Below are 13,770 nucleotides of genomic sequence, written 5' to 3'. Positions count from 1 at the left end.
ACGAATATCATGTACATATGTACCTAAAAAAGAAATCTCAAAAGATAGTTCTTCGCTACAAATCTGTATAAAATCCATTAAATTGAAGAATGGTAAAATTTTTTTAACCACTATTTATTCTAAGTAGAGGTTTAAATTACGTGCCATTTTCTGAAGAAGGAATTAAAATCTATGCTATGCCCTTTAAACATATTTTTGCAGATTAAAATTTATGTTTAAAGTCCAGATAAATCTAAAAACCAACTAGAGAAAATGGCCCTATGTTTGTTTTCTACCTCCAATTAAGTGCAACAGTAAAATGTTTAAGGTTAAATATAAAAGGGGTAGACAGTCAAGTTTGTATATTTACTGCAAGTGGATTATTAAATATTTTATACTCAGAAAAACCAAAGGCCAAATAACGCAAATTTTCTGCCTTAGTAATAATATGCGCGCCAAACTGTGGCGACCCGGGGCGAAATTGTTTATGTTAAAATTTTGATGGTCGATGATGAATCAACATCAAAAAAATGGTGACAATAGTGTTAAGTTTCCATCTGATATTTTAATATTTTTTAAGGCTTTGTTATTTATTACATTTGTATGAGTAGCTTTTTTTCAATATTTTTCCTTTCATAATTTCTACTAAATAAGTACCCTCAGCATACAAATAAGTATGAGTAGAAATTAAGACTTTTTAAGCCTCTTTAGTTTGTATCCATATTGTAATATGTTATTTATTTTATGAATTTAATTTAATTTAACTTTTGAAAAAAACCCTCTTCAAAAATATTAAGAAATTAAGCTTCCTAAATGTCTTTAGTTTGACACCCAAATTTTAATATTTAATTTATTTTATTAATTAATTTCAAAGAGGTTTCAACTGTACATACATATATTTTTTTATGTTTTAAATCAATGCCGGCCGACACCCGGAGTTTATATCGAACAAACCAAAAACAGGATTATTCATATCGGTCAAGGCGTCTTCGAGTTTTTGTCCGCCGAACAAACGAACTTAACATTTTTATACACTGGTTGTCCGATAATTAGAATCGATTTTCTTTTACAAGTTTTGACCATTTTTTTTTTTAGTTTTAAACAAGATTTATAATAATTCGACGAATTGGAATTGCTCGAAAATATTTGGGTATACGAAGGAGCAATTATATTGTAAAAAAAAAAAATAATAAAAAGTTGTGGTTCTGATATTTCAGGCACCTTAAAAAGCCCGGGTATGGGAAGATTCACCCCTTTTCCACCTCCCTCTCGACGGGCCTGATTATATATACATACTAAAATTGAATGGGCTATAAAACTGCGCCCCAAATTTTTTCTAGAAATTCTAATTAAAAAATTTTAAATTTTGATGACCATTTTTTGAACTTCGTCGAAAATATGGGAGGAACCTTATGTATAAAAACCGATTTAAATTTTTGTTGCAGGGTGCCGAGAAAAACATTGTACCTACATTCCTGAAATAGACATTTTTTGTGATACGGTCTAGTGGACATATTCCGATTATTAGGTGGTAATTAAGGCCCTTGGGCCCTTGCTGGTACGCTCGAAAACTTTCGAGAACTTCCCGACATACATACATACGTCTCGGTCGCGTCAGAGTACCTATTTCTCTATCAAATCCAAGTGGGCTCCAGGCCATAACGATGATATGTATGTACATATGTATGTATGTACAAACTTCGTTCAATAAAATTATTTGCTTAAATCAGAGATTACACGATTTGTACATTTGTAGAGATTTGTACATTTTGACAGTTTCAGTGTGGCGTTGTTTGGATAATTTTTTATTAACTGAACTCATTCTCGATAAAAAAAAAGTTCTAGACAACACCACTCTGTGACTGTCAAAATGTACCTACATATGTACAAATCGTGTGATCCGTGCTTAAGAAGCCAACGTCCGCCATTGTTATATATGTATGTATGTAATCCATTTTGGGGCGTTCTTTGATCAAACAACTTATCTAATTTATTTATTATGTGAAGTGACTCCTCGAACATGTTTCTTTGCAGAAGAGGGAGGAGCATACAATAATACATGCATACACACACATATCGCGTTTATACATACATATGTAAGTACTAAAACAACATTAAATTTATGCCCCACCTACCAAAAGACACTCAATTTTAATTTATTTTAAGAAATATTGCATACTTATAGGCGATTGCATGCTGCACTTGTTTTTATCGCGATCAAACTGCCACACGCAATGATTGACTCAGGCGATTGAACTTTTCAAATCGTGGCATTATCCTTAAGTTATCGGTTTAATTATTTTTATGGATTTATTTATTTGTTCAACTGCGATAAAGCCACAGACTATACACACACGACTGAATACTTCAGAAATTATTTTCCACTTTTCTGCTGTTGTTTGTCATATTATTACCGCTTTTAGCTGCCACTGCAATGAAAAATCAACACAAAAAAAAAACAAAAAACGAAAATAGGGAAAATAAATTCATGTTGCCGAAGCGACATTGAAGTAACAGTACCAATGCCAACAAAACACCAGCAGCAGCACACACTCACTCACACATGCCTGCGATAACCCAATCGGCAAAATAAGTTGTAAAGCAGCATTCTAGGAGTACTTCCCTCTGACTAGTCTGGCGCATATTATGGGTATAATGATCTTCTATAAAATTACGCAAACTTCTTAATTCTTACGGCGTATTTACCTTTCGCATCGCATTGCTCTTTCGCATCGTATTACAGAGTAGCCCCCCTGAAGTCACACCAATTAAGGATGTCACTGGCCAAAATACATCGATGTATTTCTTTGATTCTATGCATCGAAATGTGCATCGATATTTTTCGATACATCAAAGGGCACACATGGATGCATCGTTTTCCATTAGATTTTTCAGATAATATTTCAAAACAAAATTTGTTATTAAAAAAATTTCAAACTAATTACTGCAACTAACCTAATTATGTTTCTAATGGAACTTTTTGAATCCATTTACATTTTTTGGTGAAAGTCACTTCCCTCTTTTGCATAATGGAAAAACTGAAATTGGGGTTCAATGTATTAGAAATTTCAGTTTTCAAAAAACATTGATACATCGGCTATTTAGACATCGAGTAGAAAATTTTCGATGCATCGCAGCAAAACATCAAAGTTTTCGATGCATGTTTTCGTGACATCCCTAATACTAATCCAAGCCTAGATACTATTTTTTGGGCTAATTCCTTACATCCCTTACTTGTATCCTTAGTCATTCCATGGTAAAATATGATACACTTCTAAAACATTTTGCCTTCCAATTACTCAAGCAACAAATTTTCCAACATTATTTGATAGATTTAGCTCATTCATAAACACTGCCAGGGGCAATCCCAACTTGCCGATCGCTTGGGCTCTGCGTGGGAGTGTGCGTATTTAGTATATTTGGAGTATTGTGTCCTACTAATTTTCTTGAATTTTTTTCTTCTCTTGATTTCTTAGTTTAATAATTACTGCTCGCTTTTCAATAAATCGATACGTTTATTTACCTGATTATAAAAAACGAGCACCATACTTTTAGTACTTTTACATTAGAGGTATTTTTATTTGGTTGCGTTTTTCATGTTCAAAAAAAGTACTGGAAGTTTATTAAAGTTTGTAGCTCATCAAAAAAAAAAAAAAAAGAATATTGAAGAGTTAAATTTTCTTTAAACCAAAAAATTAAGAAGAAATTTGTACTTTTATTTGCTTATGAATTATGTAATTACATGTAAATTTGTTTTCTTTATTTGTGTTCCATTGCTTTAAAACACAGCTCCTCATCTGCCTTCAAATGATAGGACCAGTTGAAGATTTACGAAGACGTTTACTTAGAACAGTGACGAACAGAGAGAGCTTTAACTCTATGCGTGCCCGTACATATAGAGAGCTTTAAAGAGTTCCGCACGCGGGTGCTGTTTTGGGTATCAATGACTTGTTTAGATGTAGTACTTCTCAACTTGCCGACTGGGAATGACACACTCAGGTACATTCATATATACATATATATGTATGTATGTATGTATGAATATTCACATATGCGCTCAATCTACGTCACTCAATTGCGCTACACGACGACCCTGTTTGAATGTATTCGTATTGGGTGCTGTACATGTAAACAACCAACTACTCCCCGGCCACAAAGTGCAGTTGAGTACAATGGCACTATTTTTTTTTTTACATAAAAAATGTTTGTTATGTGCTTTGAGTAGCTGATGTGTGCTTATTTTCACCGCAGTGGCTGCATTTTTCACTTCAATATTTATTTTGCTACGTACGGACGCGAATACTACGGACGAGGAGTACTTCAATTTGAAGGCTCTTATTTCCTGCGCTCACGAAACTCGACTGAAATTTGTTGATTTCTTGGCGCGTTACAAAGCTCTCAATTTGCATGTATGAATAACTAGGTATGTATGGATGTAGATAAATTTTTAGTTTATTGTTTTATAGTCTATTTTTAGGCGGAATAGATGCAACCAAACTTACCAGGCGTACATACATACATATGTATGTAGTGCCCTATGTGTGTGTTTATTGGCGAAATTAAGGTCCATGTAAGAAAATGTGTTCGTGAAAATACATATTTAATGTACACTTGTACATGCATATGTACATAATTATGATAACACTCGGCGTCATATTCGACTTTTTTCCAAATAGAAAATCAAACAAATGTATCCCAAAAACTCATACCTTATTTGATGGAATTAATTATCGCTTCAAATTTAACGCTATTTACTAATAACTGTAAGACTGTCACAGCAAATTGTTAGCTATTAAATCTTGTAGCGCTCAGCAACACTGCTCTAAGTGGTCGAAAAGAAGGAAAGAATCAAAAAAATAGCTTTTATAGTAGATATGACAATACCGTCACATTTGTCCCGAAAACAATTTGTGCCGAAAATGCCGGTACATATGTATATATACATATATACATACGTATGTATGCATTAGGGATGTTAGGGTATTTTTAGGTCCCGATTGTCCCGGTATTAGTCGATTAAAATCCCGCGATTGCTGAAAACAATTTTTTTTAATAGCCAAATAAATATTTTTCACAAATACCCCCTTTCAAGGGCAAAACAAGCATTATTGGTTGCGCTTTACGCGTTTGCAATACTATTTTGATACTATTTTTGATAATTTTTTTTATTTTTTTCTGACGGTGGCTCAAACTGCATGAGCTACAAATTTGCATACTCGACTTTTTTTTAAAGATTCTGATTTAAAAATTTTGCAGTTTTGTTGAAAATCTGGTGAATTTTCCTCAACTTTCTCCAAAGCTGGAAATTTCAATTTACTTGGTTATTGTTGAGGAATGAGCTATATTTTTATAAAAAAAATCACGAAATTTACCATGAAAATTATTTTGGTTATTGCAAAAAAAAACAAAAAAAATGCTTCTGTGTTTGTCAACTTTATGTTCGTTTTTTGTTGATTGAAAGGACTAATTTATTGCCTTAATAAATATTTGAATTACTACAAATTCTAAAAATTAAATGATTATTTATGAATTAAGAAATATATATTTTTTTATTTAAAACAGAAAAATCTAAAAATTAAAAGAAATTGAATTAGAAAAAAAAATTTAAAAAGAAAAAAATTCCGTTGGCCGAGGACTATAACCTGGGATCTCTAGAATGCTCACTCGGCCATTGCGACTGTTGGATCAGCGCGAGCAAAATGCATCTCCATTTCGGACATGCTGAAGTGCTTTTCTTTTAAAAGCTCTTTTCACTATAAATAATCGAAATATTTATAACGATATTGCCTACTACCTTGCAATTGTCTTACAAAAGACTATCTTAGCCAGAATTTCGGTGTAAATTTTATCCACACGTTTCTTTAATTCAGTACCAATATTAAAGCAACAATTTAGGAGCATTTCCGTCCCCTAGCATCCACCTTTACCGCTACATTCGCCATGTTGACTCATCGCTGTTTCACTTCAAAAAGAGCAAATATTTTAGTTTTCAAAATATTACTTTGTACGTAAAATCATAATAAAGATATAGTAAGGTAGAACCGGTGAGAGAAGCTTTTAGCATTTTTGACAACCTGGTAGGCAGATTTATATATTGAAAGTCCCGAAAATAAGTAATTATGGAATATGTATCCCGAAACTGAATAGTTGGCATTCAACAGAGACTTCAAATATAATATTTCAAACGCCTTTACCCAAATACAAGCATACATACATGTATGTATGTATGTACGTATGTGCATACCCAGTGGAAATTGCAGTGTATGGTAATCGATAAAATCAGGGCTTCGGAGCAAAGGTTTTTTTTCATCGCTCCCCTCTAGTTCCGCTCCGGTATTTTATTTCGCTCCGAGCTCCGCTCTTGCCCCACTCCCGCTCCCAGTAAAATTTATTTGTATTAATTTATTTACATATCGCGCCCTATCTGCCAAAAAAAGGTTGGCGAAGTTTTTTTGAAAATATTCTTTTTGATGAAGAAATGGATGATGCTATAGGAAAACTTTTGCATCCAAAAGAAAATTAAAAAAATTGCCAAATAAATAAAATAGAATGGAAAAACAATAATTTAAGTACGTTTATTAACTGAACATTTTTTTTTTGTTGAGCCTGAGGCCGTTAATATCAATAAAAACATTCCAATATAAATCGTTTCTAGGCCAGAAAAATATTGAAAATTTTTCTTTTTTTAGCTCTTTGCTCCAGCTCCACCCCACCTAAAATCCTTTGATCCTTGCTCCTTTGCTCCGCTCCACTCCGAAGCCCTGGGAAAAAATATGTAGTAAAACAGTGGTTTTCACATTCGAAAATACATTTTTCGCCCACGACGATGTCCTAAGAAAAGTGGGGCATTTGGCATTATCTAGTAATCGAGGAATGTATGCGATATAATATGAAATTTTTGGGAGGTTTTGGATACATTAGAATGCTGTTATAGAATCTACAACTCATAAGAAACACATTATACATTATTTATCATGCATGCAATGCATTACTACTTTTCCCACTGGGCTTGTATGGACATGTTAATGTGTATATGTAGCAACAATAGTTTTGTGTTGTAAGTACTCGTACGCTATTATTATTTCGTGTTTATTTAGTCAATATCAATCATCTTTGCTCGAGTATTCAATGAAACACTAAAGCGCAAGTTCCCACACCATTACTGGCATGGATACTTCAGTAATTTACAATGTTTTGTTTTATGACATTTCAACGCACTTAGTCAGTTTAGTTATAAAAAAAATCCCTAACGTGACAGAAAGTAAATGCATATTTTATTAATTAATAGAAATAACAATAAATTTAAGGAAAAATTAGATTAATCGCTACAATGCGCTACATAACACCCCGTGTTAAAATTATAACCGCACCAAATATTGACAAGTTTTACCACTAGATTTTTTTGTTATTTAATTTGATTGGAATTTCATTTCTTACATAAAATGTTGCCCTACCCGATGCCGAATGTGTATGATGTATGACACTCAACCCTGTAAAAGGGCATGTTTTTGCCTTCTTGTCCTTGTCTAACTCACGAATTTCATAAAATTTTCGTTTTAAACAACCATCTGATTTTCAGGGCAATCATCTCCCCTGACAAGGCTTCAAAGGGCAGAGAATGTGACTTTTGTTTGTCTTACAAGAGTGTACCATTTTAAGAAACGAACACCAAATTTTCTCACTGTTTGCCTTTATTTTAGAATCGAACACGAAAAGAGAAAGGGACAATCAAAAAGCAAAATTTTTTGGTAGAAACGAAATCACCTTTAGTTATATTATTTAAATAAATAATACTCCACAATTTTATTGTAATTATTAAATTTCCTGAGATTTCTTATTTCCAAAATTTAAAAAATGAGAATATTTTGAAATGTACAAAATTATTGAGATTTTAGAAATTTTCCAAAATTTTGAAAATTTTATTTATTCTGAAATCCATCCTAAAATGTAAAGATGTGAAACATCACAAATTGTTGAAAAACTCTTATGTTCATAGTTCTTGTGTATAAAACCTAGAAAATTCTTCGAATTGTAAGATATAATAACATTTTTGAAAAATTCCAAAAATTTTCCACTTTTCTGAACATTTATTTTGCGTTTTGTGTACTTCAGTACATACTATTTTAGTATGTTATTCACGATATATGTTTCAAAATTATTACCACCCCCCTTCCAAAGAGTTGCTGCTCGGTCCGCCCCTGGCCTTGCCTATATAGTAAGTGTTATTTCTTAGAATATTGGTGTCAAGTTGCCATTTTTTATCAATTATACTAAATTTAACTAAAATAACTCAATATGGATATCAAATGGAAGGTATTTTTGAGCAAAATAATAAAGAATTTGTTTTCGTAAACAGTAAACAGTCTTAATAACAATTTTTATCTTTCTTTGTATGTATGTATGTAAGTATACACAGTACATATAAACTCAAAATATGTACTCTTCTTCCGGCGCATTTCTTAATGGATATTTATTTAATTTATTAGATTCAGAAAGAAAATGTTTTTAAAATTGTTTCCAAAATAATCCCTTTATAGAATTCTGAGGAACTCAGTAGGCTACAATATTAACGATATTTTTTTGTTATCAACATTGTATTTTCAAAATATTTTTTCAATCATAAAAAATATTTATAAATTAAGCAATCTAAATGACCATTATGTCGTTCCCACGACAGTCGGGTCTACGTAACCGGAACGACCCAGATTTATATCTGGCCAAGGACTGTCACTCCAGCAACACTCCCCAAAAAGTCTTTGGGGAATTTGTATGCTGCTACAACAACAACAACAACCATTATGTAAGCGAATATCACGAGTTGTTTTTTTTTTAGTGTCACTCCCTCCTTCCAGCAGAAAAAAAAATGCCAAAGCATTATTCTTGCATTTATTTCAATCAATGGAGTTCAAGAAACAAGTACAATAAAAAATAAATCAAGTATTTGGGCCTTAAAACGTTTATTGAGGCGAAAAAGTACCGAAATTACTATTTTTTTCATTCTCACTCGAAAAAAATCATAATTTTTTTTAGTAACTTTGGGTACTTAACAAATATAATGTTTGTATTACACGCAATGGCATCAAATACAACATATCTGTGAAGTTGCAAGAGTGTGCAACCAAATAAAAAATAATAATGGCAGCATGTGGAATATCTGTCGCGGCTATTCTGTACGTCTTTGTAATTTTACGATTTTTTAACCGGCTTCAAAAAAAGGAGGACCGTATCAATTGGTCGGAATATATATATATATTTTTTTTTGTATGTTACCATAAAACTTTGGACCACGTTAGCCGATTTCTTTAATTATTTTTTTCCTCAGAGGTGGTTCCCATACCAATTTGTTAAGATCCGATCATTGGATCATGAAGAAATTAACGGTACTCTTAAATTTGTATATAAGAATTGAAGTGGGTTTTGGTTTTTGCTTAAAAATTACTTGTTTAGTTTTAATAATTTTAGATACTCCAAAATTGAAAAATTAAACGGTGAAAATGTTCTTCTTGCAAAAACGAACGAATCTAGTTTAATAAAACTAGTGTAACACCAAATGAAAAAAAAAATTACATTGAGTAAAAAATTACTATGATTTGTTAAACTAAAATACCATTTTCATAATTTTTATTGACACACTCGAAATTCATTATAAAATTGTCATTTACATGAAGAAAGTAATATATGTATATGTATATGTATGTGCATAAGGAATACTGTGTAAAAATCTCCCACACCAATATTTAATTACTTTTAAATTATATGACTTTTAAGTTAAGGCGTGCGAGTAAACGTGTTAGATGACTAAGTGTGGTGCCACGGGGCGTATACGTTACATACGCAACTACGGGTATATTTATGAGCAGTAGTAGTTATTTTTATTTTTTTTTTTATATGTAGTATATCTTTTTCAAATTTTCATTTAAATACAATTTCGCGTTGGCATCTTGTTCTTTATACAAATTTGAAGATAATGCACTTTCTAAGATAGGAGTATTATTATTTTCTAAGAAAAACACGTTTTAGTCGAAAAATGTAACAACTCGTGAGATTTGTTCATATGCACTCCGAGCAAAGCTTGGTCGATGATAAGAGTAACCTGATCTCAATGATCAATCAATGTTTTTCGCCTGAGAAATTTAAAAAAAAAAAACGGATATCAAATGAATGCCACTAAAACTTCTGTTTTGAGAAAATACATACTTATTTATAATGAAACTAAGAAATGTGGTTTGTTGAATACATACATATGTACGTACATAAATGACAAAGATTTATGCTTATGTAGGTACATATGTACATACACAAGTATATCTTGTGAAAAAGTGTAATTAACAGTAATTCAACAACTTAATGAATGGGCATCCATGAAGTTCAAGTTCAAAGTAATGTGTCTGCAGAATAATTGCTAGTCATCGCAGGCGAATAAGTGTTTAACAAAAATTGTAGATGAACGTCGTATTCCAACAATTCAAATTAAGATTATTTTGTATACTTAATTTAGACATTTTTTTTTTTTTTTGGAATGTGACACTCTTCCTGAAAACATCGATGTTTTAGCAATTACATACGTTTTAGGATAAGTAACCAAACCAGTATGTAACAAACTTTTACGTAGACATAAAATAGACTGAACGGAATTTACTATACATCTGCTATTCCCTATCTCATGTGCTGTTGATTGTTTTTTTTTTTTTGTTTTTTTTGACAACACTTTCAGCATAAACACAACTCACTTTGCTGGTGCATTCTGTTACATTCCTAACCTTGAAAAGTTCAAAAGTTGTAGCGATAAGCAACCATTCGGTAAACAGGAAATGTGAGTGGGCTACAAAGGAGTTACCTACAACAATTCAGTGAATGCTTAAGAGAAAAAGAAAACAACAACAAATAAGAAGCATACCATTCATGCAGTTACATATGTAGCCCAGGCAACCAAATAATAAAAGTTGTTTTTGGACCGACTTCAAAAACCGACTTCAATTCTCATATAAAAATTTAAGATTATCGTTAATTTCATCAAGTTCCAATGATCGATCTAAACCAAATTAGTGTGGGACCACCTTTGAGGTAACACCTTTCCTCTAAAAAAAAAAAATATAGAAATTGGTTAACGTGATCCAAAGTTATACGGTAACATACATAAAAAAATAAATATTCCGACGAATTGATAGCCTTCTCCTTTTTGTGAAGTCGGTTAAAAAGTAAATATGTGACATGTATAAGGTTAAGAATCAAAACTAGTTTAAGACTGAACCTAAGACGAACCTAAGATGAATACGAATACGAATATGACCACGAAGATGCATACGAAAACGAACAAAAAACCGAACACGGAGACAAAGGTGAAGACGAATAAAAAGACGACGACAAGGTACATCTTCATCGTCATCTTCAACTTCATCTCAATCATCATCTTCATCGCCATCTTCCTCTTCATCTTCACTCTTATCTTTATTTTTATCTTTGTATTAAACTTTTTCTATGTGTAGGAATATCCGTATCTTTGGTGTTTCCTTGCCTTTGTTTTCGATTCAGTCTTTGTTTTTGTCCTTGTATCTTTCTCTCTCTCTCTCTCTCTCTTTTCGTTCCCCATTAACTTTCATTGCAATCGTCCCCTGTCTATCCACGCGGTCGCCCATTCTTCGCGTCCTTCAAAAGTTTCAATAGTCTTCTTCTTGTGTGTTGGTGTTGGTTGATTTTGCCGACAGGGTGGTAAGATGATTTATTTTGGAACGAATTTCCGTCATCCCTTGTCAAGTTTGGTTTGCAGACAAACCGGTTTCGGCATTGTGCCATGTTCAGTGTCATTTTTCGGTAAAGCTCAACAGTCGTGTCCCATTTGGCCTAAAAGGTTTTGGGCCAACTGATTCCAATTAGATATCACTAGCGGGTACAGTGTTGACTACTTTCAGGACTGGGGCGTTTCTGTGCATTTGCTTAAAAAATACCCAAAAATTAAGTTTTATTTTCTGAGCAAAAAATAAAGCTCTGAAAAGAGTCATTAAGCTCGATTTTTTTAATAAAACTTAAAAAATTAAAATCATTGTCTATCACGTTTTTCATTCCAAATCTCATTGTTTAAAAATGACTTTTGCTAAAACTTTAAAATCAAAACTTATCAAGACATATTCTATGGGTTGAGAAAAAATTATTTTCTACTTTTAGGTCCTAAGGCCGTTCACTTGTAAATTTTATAAATGCCATAGAAATTTCTGTAGTTAAGTTTTACGAATGATTTAACTTTAACTTTCAAATAGCTAAACTTAACTTCATGCATATTGGAGTCATTAAGTCTGCTGGGTATTCCCCAAATACTGCAGAAGAAAATAAGTGCATAAGGTGCAAAAGCGTTGACAAGCTACGAGTACTGTGTGGCAAAGTGAATGTTGTTGCTTTGGCTGCTACTTGTTTAAAGGCGCTTTTTTGGTTTCTTAATAAAAAAACAAGGTGCTAATTGAAGTTGGTGTCATCGCTGACGTTGAGCAAGGTCGGTTTGGAGGAGGGCAACAGCATCTGGTTTGCTAAAATAAAATATGCACACATTTTCACTACGTAAGTAAGCTCATACGTTCACTGTAAGCATAAAAGCGTAAACTGCGAAGAGGAAGAGTTGGTAAATTCTTTTCTTGCTATGCATGTAAAAATTAAAAGATCAAATGGGGTCAATTCGAAAGTGAAATGGATAGCTCACATGTATGTGCGTACATTGGCGAAAACAAAAATTGGAACGCGACATTTTAAAAAGTTTTGGATATTTTTCTTGTGATTCTTTTCTGTACAAAAATTAGCAAAAATTCTACCGAATTTCATCAAAATTTCGAGCGAGAAAAAGTAAAAACCTTTAATGCAATTTTGTAAAAAATTTACCGACTTTTCCTAATTTTTCTACAAAGTTTAAAACTCGTACTTACATGGTTTTTGTTAGATAATACGCAATACTTTCATAAAAGTAGTAAGCATTAAATAAAGAAAAGAAAAATAGCCAAAACTTTTTAAAATGTCGCGCCTCTATTTATATGTTCGCCACCTTATGTATGTACATACATACTCATATTCTACATATACATATATATATAAAAAACTTATAACCCTATTTTTATATTTTGAAATCCAAAATATGTAGAGGTCGCTCAAAGCGCTAAAAATTTTCAATGTATACTATTTTATATGCGGGAAAAACAATTTTTCGTAGAAATGGTATAGAATTCTTGAAAATCAATATTATCAATCGGTGAAATTTTGGTTATCTTCAGGAGACTTCCAATAATAATACCCAATTGTTGATTTAACCATTGTTTAATATTAATTATTTTTTATAGGTCCCCTAAAATCCCATCAAGGCACCCATAAAAATCGGTACAACTGGGTATTATTGTTGGAAGTCTCCTGAGTAGAAACAGAGTTTTCCGATCGAAAAATATTGATTTTAAAGATTTATAGTATACCATTTGTACAAAACCTTGTTTTATCGCCCATATAATATATGGAAAATTTTTAGGCACTTTGAGCGACCTCTAAATATTTTTTGATTTCAAAATAAAAACTCAGGGGTATACATATTTTTTCCATATAGAACAATCCTAGGGAGTGAGAGCATTTAATGCGAAGAATAACAATGCAAAATTTCAAAATATATATTCCTTTTATACATAGATTTTCTAAGAGATCGGATGCATAACCAAAGCATAAATTGGTTGCTGGTATTGGGCTTGGAATATTTTGCTGAGGCTGAGTTCGAGCTCTTACTTAAACTGAACTCTTAATAAGGCCACTCAAGACATAAGGGACCTTTTG

The sequence above is a fragment of the Rhagoletis pomonella genome, unplaced genomic scaffold (genome assembly GCF_013731165.1).
Source record: "Rhagoletis pomonella isolate Grant_MI unplaced genomic scaffold, Rhpom_1.0 Rhpom_scaffold_00006, whole genome shotgun sequence".
Lineage (NCBI taxonomy): Eukaryota > Metazoa > Arthropoda > Insecta > Diptera > Tephritidae > Rhagoletis > Rhagoletis pomonella.
The sequence above is the reverse complement of the archived record's forward strand: the minus strand, read 5'-3'. Positions refer to the sequence as shown.